The sequence below is a fragment of the Macaca nemestrina genome, chromosome 14 (assembly GCF_043159975.1).
Source record: "Macaca nemestrina isolate mMacNem1 chromosome 14, mMacNem.hap1, whole genome shotgun sequence".
NCBI lineage: Eukaryota > Metazoa > Chordata > Mammalia > Primates > Cercopithecidae > Macaca > Macaca nemestrina.
Genome location: NC_092138.1, coordinates 11,276,879 through 11,286,908, shown reverse-complemented (window position 1 = coordinate 11,286,908; position 10,030 = coordinate 11,276,879). Strand labels below are relative to the sequence as shown.

The 10,030-nt window shown below is 43.1% G+C and overlaps 1 long non-coding RNA gene across 2 annotated transcripts in view; it reads left to right on the top strand.

Annotated features, from left to right (window-relative positions):
- Positions 1-544: 544 nt before the first annotated feature.
- The window catches only part of LOC139358091 (uncharacterized), a 60,513-nt gene continuing 51,027 nt past the window's right edge, over positions 545-10,030 (top strand). For both annotated transcript variants that reach the window (XR_011612366.1, XR_011612367.1), the window contains exon 1: positions 545-1,704. This is a non-coding gene — a long non-coding RNA (uncharacterized lncRNA). The remainder of the gene's footprint in view (positions 1,705-10,030) is intronic.

The window sequence follows — 10,030 nt, the reverse complement described above, 5'->3', positions numbered from 1 at the left end:
GGCCGCCCCGCGTCCCCTCCCCCTCCGCCCGCGGCAACCACGGCCTCCGCCGAGCTCCGGGGAGCTCTTTCCGGGAGGCGCGGGGAGAACAAGAAAGTCGGCGCTGCCGGAGAGCGGCTCCCTGGCTTCACTCGGCGGCGGCTTCTCGGGTGACCAGGAGCCCGGGGAGCGGATCCGCTGAGCCCGGCTGCAGACTCGTTAGCAGCGAGGCTTTAAATACAAAAGTGGGCCGGGAGCCCCCGCGTGGTGCCGCGGTGCCCCCTCATTATGCATGCATGGAAAAGCAAACAAACAAAAACATTAGCAACGCTCCTCCGGCTCGCCGAGCCCCGGCCCCGCGCGCTCCGAGCCTGCCCGCTTTCTCCTTTCTCCACTCTCTTTCGCCCTTTGCTCGGCCCCCTTTCCCGGCTTTTCGAGATGCTATTGGTCCTGCCTGTTGTTGTTGAAAGTTTTTTTTTTTTTTTTTTTTTTTTTTTTTTTTTTTTTTTACGAGCCGCTGGAGTGGGGTTGCGGAGTGGGGGAGGGCGGGAGGGTGGTGGGCAGCTCACATTCAGGCATTCAGGGCTTGAAAGGAAAGGCTTAGGGAGCTTGACGGAGGCCGGGAGCTCCTCCTACTCTTAAGGAGGCTCGGATATGCAGCCCTAGCTCGCGCACTGAACCAGCGGGCAGGGCTTAAGGGCAGCTGTTTGCATCCGGCTCAGGCACGGGCCTTTTTTGTTTGGTTCTTTTTTCTTTTTCTTTTTCTTGCTTTTTTTTTTTTTAATAGTTTTATTAATTCTCGCTGGCCCCCATCTGTGCTTTCGACTGGATTCAGAACTCAGTTTATCTTCCAGGCTCCCTGTCTTTGGGTCTCGATCACTGCAGAGGGGAGGGGGAGAATGCAGAGAGAAAATGTGAGACTGAAACTTTTTTTAAAAAGCATACGAGAAAGAAGCACACACTTTATTAGGGAGATGTTGATGAGATGCTTACAACCCTCCTCCCGCCCCCGAGTCCCAGTTAGGCCATCTGGCAGGTACCGCCCGTGCGCCAGGCATCGTTTTCAAATTGCAAGACCGAAATCCAATCAACCGAAATAATTTCTTAGGAAGATAAGCTTGCAACACGTGCAGTAATGAAAGAATTTAAATAGCATTAAAAATATTCAGGAATGTTGAGCAAGTACCACCTAGCCGCAGTCACAAGACAGAAGAAGGAGATAAATGGGCACGCACCAAAGGTTTGTATTAAAGTGTAAGTTTCAGCCCCTCCCTACATTTAAGGGAGGCTGCCCCGCAGAGGAAACTTCTGTCTCGGCGCGGGAGTTACCGAGCTACCTTAACTGGGGCGCAACGCAGCCTTTGGCCACCAGAGGCAGCGGGCGTCTGCGGCCTGTCAAAAACTGGCGCTTTTTTCCTCCCCTTTCCGTGGAGAGACTATCAACTCCATCTGTCACAAAAATTAAGGCTAAATCTCCTCTCCAGAAACAGAGGGAGCCGGTGCTCCGACGCGCTCAGCGTCGGGCTGTCCGCCTCTCCCTAGAGGCCAAGTGAATTTGAAACGGCAAAAGTCACAGCCGCAGGCCCAGCACTAGGAGATTCCTCCGGCTGTGGGAAATCCTCCTGAGCCTGCTGAGGCTGCTGCGGTCCTTAGAGGCGCTGGGTCGGCCGTGGGAAGCTGCACCTCTGCAGTACCAAAATCAAACCTTAAAAGAGCCGGACTGAGGTAAGGCGGACCGGCTTGCTCTCACTTGAGTCGTAGTAGACAAATAATATACATCGATACTAAAAAAATACAGAAAGCCTGCAACTTCATAGCACATCAAAACAACCATATCCCTGATTCTCAATCTCTCTCTTTTTTTTTCTTTCTGTTATTTGGAGTTGTCCAAGTCCTCCAGGCAGGACTGAAAGGACTTGGACAACTCAGACACCTTCTCTGTGTCTGGGATCCCTCATAGATAAGGTTCGAAGCCAATTAGACAATTGAACAAGCCCCTCTTGTCTTTAAAGCTTTGTTATTTTAGGCCCATAAGGAACAAAGTCAGCACTCGGTTTCATCTTTGCTTGAATGGTTGTTGAGTTCCTTTAGAATAGTGGGACCCAAACCTTAGCACATATCAGAAAACTCAGATCCCTAGTTTTTGGAGTTTCTGATTCAGTTGGACTGGTGGGTCCCAAGAATATGCATTTCTAACACGTTCTCAGGGAATGCTGCTCAAACTTTGAGAACCACTGCTCTCGAAGTTAACATGGTTTGTTTTTTCTGTGTTGTTGTGTTTTTGGTAAAACTTGCCCCACCTTGGCCTTGATACAGCTCTCAGTGGGGTTTAAGGGAGACCCAAGACCTCTGCATGCTTTGGGGACCTCTGCATCCCAGTCACACAGCATTAGCATTGCAATCCTGAGGGGTTCTCAGCCCACTTTTTTGTTGTGTCATTTCCATTCACCACAATAGGCTGTACTGTCTCCTATCTTAAAAAAAAAAAAAAAAAATTAAAATCTTCTAGACTCCACGTCCCTACTCAGTAGCTATCCCATTTTCATGAAAACTTGAAAACCTTGCTTTTACTCATTTTTCCCACTCTCCTGTTCTCCCCTCGATTCACGCTACATAATTGAGTTACATTCGATTATGTAGAGTCACTAGTGACCAAAACCTTGCTCTACCCGATGGTCACTTCTCAGTCCTCAGCTTATTTGACGTTTCAGCAGCATTGGCCATGACTGATCACTTCCTTCTTTTCAAAACGCTTTTTAAAATTTTGGCTTCTGAAACTCCACACTCCCCTGTTCTCTCATTTTACTGCCTGGTGGCTCCTTCTCTCTCTTGACTCCTTAGGTAACCACATCTATTGCCTTGATTTTAAATTGCATCTCCTAATTTGATGTTTTCAATTTCAGTCTTTCTCTGATCTCCATATGTATATATTCACTTGGTTCCAAGAACATCTCAAACTTAAGCTTCCCCAAGAGCACTTCTAATTTTCCATCCCCAAAACCTCTTTGTTTAATGGGCTTTCTGTGGTGGATACCCTCCAAAATTGTTCTCCATCAGTTTTCCCCCTGCCTTTAAATCCTTACTGCTCAGACCAAAATGTAGAGTTCAATCCCCTTCCCCTTGAGTCTTGGGTAGGCCTTACTGACTTTGACCAATGGGACATAGTGAAAGTGACTGACATTCTGGGGCCTCCAAGGCTGGATCACAAGAAGCCTTGCAGCTTCTACTCAGGCCTTCTATTAGTCCATTTTCACACTGCTGATAAAGACCATACCCCAAACTGAGCAATTTACAAAAGAAACAGGTTTACTGGACTTACAGTTCCACATGGCTGGGGAGGCCTCACAATTATGGCGGAAGGCAAGGAGGAGCAAATCACGTCTTACATGAATGGCAGCAGGGAATGAGAGGGCTTGAGCAGAGAAACTCCTGTTTTTAAAACCATCAGACCTCATGAGACCCATTCACTATCATGAAAACAGCATGGAAAAGACCCACCCCCATGATTCAACCATCTCCCACAGGGTCCCTCCCAAATATGTGGGAATTATGGGAGCTACAAGATGAGATTTGGCTGGGAACACAGAGCCAAACCTTATCAGGCCTCTTGGAATGCTTGCTCTGGAGAAGCCAGTCACCATGTAAGACATCTGGACCACCTTCAGACTGGCATGCTATGAGGAAGCCCATGCTTACTATGTGTAGAGGATACATGGAGAGGGAAGGAGATTCCTGACCAGCTCCCTGCTATTTCAGCCATGTGAGTGAAGCAGGCACCAGACTTGTGAGTGGAGACACTATCTTGGATGTCCAGCCCAATTGAACCTTCAAGTGGCTCCAGCTCTAGCTGCCATCCTACTTAAGGCACATGAGAGAGACCCCAAGCCAGGATCAAGATCAGGGTGAAGCAAGTGAGGCATTTTGGTGCAAAATTTAAGGAGGCATTGACCTTCATAATTGGGCTCCAAAGACTCCAAGAGTGAGTGTCTCCTTAAATTTTGTACTTGAGACACTACACTCACCTTTCTGTAGTTCTGGTCTTGCCTCAAGCAAGAACAGCAGAGCTTAGCTCAGTCAACCCAAATAATCCTGAGAAATAACAACAAAAAAAAATGTTCTTTTAAGCCACTCAGTTTTGAGATGGTTTGTTAGGCAACAATAGATCATTAGAACTTTTCATCCTGTCCAATTGCTTAGCTGAAAGATGCTAGTATCTGCCTGAATTCTTCCCTTTTCTTCACATTCCACATTCAATTAGTGGTTCATCATAGGTGTCAATAAAATATTTAATAAGTTGAATGAATGAAGAATCAGCACCTATTTCTTGTCTTCTAAATCAGCCAACTCAGAACTAGTCCAAATCATTTCTATTACAGAGAACAGTAATAGAGACCGTGAGAGATTAAAGAATACAGAATAGTTCTGAAGTTTTAAAATATAAAATTATATTTCCAAAAGGGTTCACTGGTTCGGTAAAAGAACAAAAACCTCAATCAACAAGTACCAATTACCTTTTGGTGCTTTAGCAATATAGCCAGGATAAAGTAGGAGGAGATAGACTCTTGCCCTCAGAGGACTCAACAATATGTCACTTGACCATTTGGAGTTGTCAAAGTCTCTAACCACTTAGCGGAAGTCTTAAGTCACAGACATCCTGTATTAGTGTGTTCTCACACTACTATAAAGCCTGGGTAATGTATTTTAAAAAGTGGTTTAATCAGCTCATGGTTCAGAAGGCTTTATAGGCTTCTGCCTCTGGGAGGGCCTCAGGAAGCTTACAATCATGGCTGAAGGCAAAGAGAAGCAAGCACTTCTTCACATGGCTGGCAGGACAGAGAGAGCAAAGGAGAGGGGTGCTGGGCACTTTCAAACAGCCAGATCTTTTGAGAACTCACTCTCACAAGAACAGTACAGGGGAAATCCCTACATCCCTCCCCCATGATCCAATCACCTCCCACCAGGTCCCTCCCCCAACACTGAAGATTACAATTCAACATGAGATTTAGGTGGGGACACAGAGCCAAACCGTATCACACCCATTCTCTTGTTTTCTTTATTTACTTGCATTCTTAAAACCAGAAAATATTAATACTTCAGTTTGTGGCAGATACTCCATGGAAATCAAGCACCATCTACTCTAGAATTCTACATTAGACTTTGTATCCTGAATGTTTACCTCATTCTTCACAAAAGCCTTCTCTTTGTCTGTTGCCTTCTTAAGAAGAATTAATTCTTAGGAACAAGATAGAAGGATGGGAACCTCATGTTGAAGGAAATCCCTTTCATGCACAGTAAAGCAGGCTCATTCTCCCAGCTGACGATCTGGAGCCTCCTCCTGAACCCCAGCTTTGCTTATATCATCCACAAGGACCATCTTCGCATCCTTGAGTCCTATTCATTCCATCTAAGAAAAATGTTGTTCACATTCACCCTTCCTGTCTTCTCATGTCCTGGTTTCTTTAAGGCTTTCTTCATTGATGAACACCAGGCCTTTCCCAGCTCTTCTCCAAACCAGGGATTGTAAACCAGAGAAGCATCTCTAAAGGATTTAGGAGCTTTTTCCAAATACATATGCCTGTACCGACTTCATTACACTTGAATTCTTCCCCAGGGGCTGAGGAATGTGTACTATGGAAAAAACACACACACAGACAAAGGCATATTTCTGCTTATATCACCTTGCCAGTGGCTCCCAGACTTTGAGATTTCAAAGATCCGTTTATTTTCAAAAAAATCTGGAATATCTTAAAAAAAAAGATGCCAACTTTTTATTTTATCAAGCATTAACAAACAAACAAACCTATTACTACCATCTATTAACACCAGTGTCTTATTAAATAAAAAGGATTTGAAACCCCGAAGGCAGAGAAGGAATAACCAGAGAATTCAGGCAAGTTGAATAAATTTAGATATTTAAAGGATTTACTATATTGTCCTATTTTTTGTTTACTAAATTTTACTATGTTATTTTAACTAAATTTACTACACACGGGAAACTTCTTCAGAAACTTTTGCATCTTCAGACAGCGTTTTGGAAATACTACTCTAATGCAATCCTCCATGCTGATGTTAAATGAGTCAGATGAAATCACTACTCCACTTAAAAATTTACAGTGACTCCTCAGGAAAATGTCCAAGGTCACTACCATTATTATAACAGTTTGAGGCCTAGTCAGTGGCTCATTCCTATAATCCCAGAACTTTGAGACACCTAGGCAAGAAGATCACTAGAGCCAGGAGTTTGAGACCAGCCTAGGCAACATTGTGTGACCCCATCTCTACCAAAAAACACCCACAAAAATTAGCCAGACATGGTGATGCGTGCCTATAATTCTAGCTACTCAGGAGGCTGGGAAGGGAGGATCACTTGAGCCCAGGAGGTTAAGGCTACAGTGAGCTATGATCGCCACTGCACTCCAGCCTGGATGACAGAGCAAGACCCTGTCTCAAAAAAAAAAAAAAAAAAAAAAAAGCAGTTTGAAAGACCCGTTCCAAATATTTAACCCCATCTATTTTTGCCTGTGCCCCCAAACGCAAGCATACATGCACACACACACATGCACTCACATATGATGCATGTACTCACATACATATATGGATGTATGCATCTGCACACTCATGCAGGCACACATGCATGGGCACTAACATATACACATGCATGCACTCACACATACTCATGCACACACATACACATAAACTGGAATTTCTCTTCTGAGTATCCACCATGGCATCTCCATCCTGCCCTTTATCTGTCTCTCCATGGACTTTGGTATGTTGGCCTCTTTAGCAGAGAAACGCTTCTGTCCCCCAGCTTTAAGGGATTACGAGAGAAAGTCTCCCTTTTGACGCTCTCCTCCTAGATAATACATGTAAAGTCTCACCGCCCCCTTTCTATGTGCACATACTCTTTGTAACTGTAGTCAACAGCTGAGAAATCAATGTTTGTTGCTTAACCCACCCAGTCTATGATATTCTGTTATAGCAGCCCAAACTAAGAGAGTGGATGAAAAAGACACATTTTTCTAGTAAACAAAGAGCTCTTAGAAATTTACAGGAAAAGGGCCAGGCACAGTGACTCACGCCTATAATCCGACTACTGTGGGAGGCTGAGGCAGGTGGATCACTTGAGGTCAGGAGTTCGAGACCAGCCTGGCCAACATGGCGAAACCCCATCTTTACTAAAAGAAGAAAAAATACGAAAATTAGTCGGGCATGGTGGCAGGCGCCTGTAATCCCAGCTACTCAGGAGGCTGAGGTGGGAGGATTGCTTGAATCCAGGAGGCGGAGGTTGTAGTGAGCCAAGATTGCGCCACTGCACTCCAGCCTGGGTGATAGAGCAAGACTCAGTCTCAAAAAAAAAAAAAAAAAAAAAAAAAAAAAAAAAAAAACCTTACAGGAAAAGGACAGACCAAGGGAGAAATGGGTAAAAGATATAAATAGACAATTCACAGAAGCATAAATCCAAATTGTCAGCAAACAAGTGAAAAAATGTTTAAATTAATGAGTAGTTAGATGAAAGGAAATTAGAAAACAATGAGATGTTCCTTTAACACTCCATAGACCGACTAAGATGTGAAAGCACTTTGACAGCCAGTTCTTATAAAGATACCTTCAAGTGTTGCTGGTGTAAATGTGAAATGTTGGATTCTTTTTTGGCAATACCTTTAAAATGTAAAATACAAATACTAACTGGCCCAACCCTGAGAATCTTTCCAATAATAATAAATACTGATAAGGAAGGACACTATCTACATTCTAGCAATCTCAATAGAAATAATTACTTTTTTCCTCCAAAAGTTTTAGCAAAAGTTTTGGAACGTCAATGGATCTGGGCTATGTGCCCACGTACCTTAGTGAAAGAGATGAGAAAGAGAGAGAGAGATTGAGCACGTGCTTCCTGAAGGAAAACCAACGCTGTCATGATGAGGAAAATCAGCCACTACACCAGGGCTCCACAAATGTGATCCAGTGCTTTGTAGTGGTTCATGATGAGACAGACCACTCAGCTCATTAGAGCAGGCATTTGAATACTTTCACAGCAATCTCATAGAGTAGTATGATGTCAGTTGAAGCTAATAATAACATTTGAGGCTTCTATTTTGTAGTTATTCTTTTTTCTAGTCACTTAAAAATTTTGTTTTACAAAGTATCTGTGATAGACAAAAAAGTTCTGCAGTTTCAGAACAGACAGTTTGAGAAGCACTGTGAAATATACACATTAAAATACAAAAAAGAAATGGATACTGGTTATTTTCTTTGGTTTTAGAGGTAAATAAGTAGTTTGGTACAGGAACATAAGGATTTGGCGCTGTGTAAAGGCTAATAAAAATGGACGGAACAAACTTCGAATTCTTCAAGGAACATAGATAGCAACTCCAAGATGCAGAATGACAACAGGATCCCGCTTTCACTGATAAGTGTATCAACAGAGACAGAGCAGCTGTTTAACACCATCAGCCTACTGTTCTCTTGGGGGCAAAAACACATCCCCACATCATTGCTTTGGGACTGGGGAGATCAAGATCCTGGCTCAGTTTCAATACCTAATAACACAAGGAAATACCCACAAAATTAGAAGGAGCTCCAATTATCAGGAAACTTGACTTTCATACTTTTTGAAAAGAGATATTAATGAAATAGAGACTTAAACCCAATGGCAAGATACAACATAGAACATTTGAGGCACAACACACTTCAACCTCAGTGGATTGCAGTTAGCAGTACAACCATATTTCTACCAAGAGCATTTTTCCCCCCAGGAGAGCACCTTGGGCACATTTGGGCATTACCTACTAAATTCTCCAATAATTGTGGCCGATTCTACAATATGCGTAGTTAGTATGTTTCAAAGCTGTGCTAGGCCTTATTTCCAAATCTAGCTTCTCACTACTGAAGTCAAGACTAAAATTAAGAAGAAACTTTTGGCTGGGCGCAGTGGCTCATGCATGTAATCCCAGCACTTTGGGTGGCTGAGGTGGGCGGGTCACGAGGTCAGGAGATCGACACCATCTTGGCCAACATAGTGAAGCCACATCTCTACTAAAAATACAAAAATTAGCTGGGCGTGGTGGTGCATGCCTGTAATCCCAGCTACTGAGGCTGAAGCAGGAGAAGGACTTGAACCAGGGAGTCTGAAGTTGCAGTGAGCTAAGATCAAGCCACTGCACTCCATCCAGCCTGGTAATAGAGTGAGACTCTGTCTCAAAAAAAAAAAAAAAAAAGAAAGAAAGAAACTTTTTTTTTTTTTTTTTTTTTTTTGAGACGGAGTCTCGCTGTGTCTCCCAGGCTGGAGTGCAGTGGCGTGATCTCGGCTCACTGCAAGCTCCGCCTCCCGGGTTCATGCCAAGAAAGAAACTTTTAAATAACTCTTTCATAAATCTAGATAAACTGTTTTCTAAATAAAAATAACATAGTTTATAAGAGACCTTAACAAATCCCTCAAAAGTCTGCTTTTTATCTTGTGAGGATTTATATAAAGACAATAGACATCCAAAAAAAACCTATCCACAGGGGGAGAAAAGTCTGGCAACAAGCCTGTACAAAATTTGTAAGTTTCAGGTTAATGCTTCTCTAAATAATTTGAGAAAAATACCACAATTGCTTACATATTTATTGCTGGAAATCTGTAATTGTCATAAATGTCTTGGGAAAGATCTATAATCTTATTGATAAGGATTGCAAGCCATCTAATTCATTTTAATGAAATATATACCCTAGGACTTCATCAAACACCTCATTGATGAGTTCACACTTTTCCTAAATTTTAAATCTGCATGTGCACTTTACCTGCTCATTTCTTACTGAATTTGATTCAGGTGAATCCAACACATGTTTCTTGAGTTCCCACTGTATGTTCTAGGAAGGTGAATAATTTTTTTTTCAAGTCTTCCAACTCTGTTCCTCTTTTCTTTCTTTATTATTAGACTTTTTTTTTAAGCACTCCTAGTTTTAAGATAATTTTAGAAAAATTGATTGGAGTCCGGGTGTGGTGGCTCATGCTTGTAATCCCAGCACTTTGGGAGGCCGAGGCAGGCGGATCACGAGGTCAGGA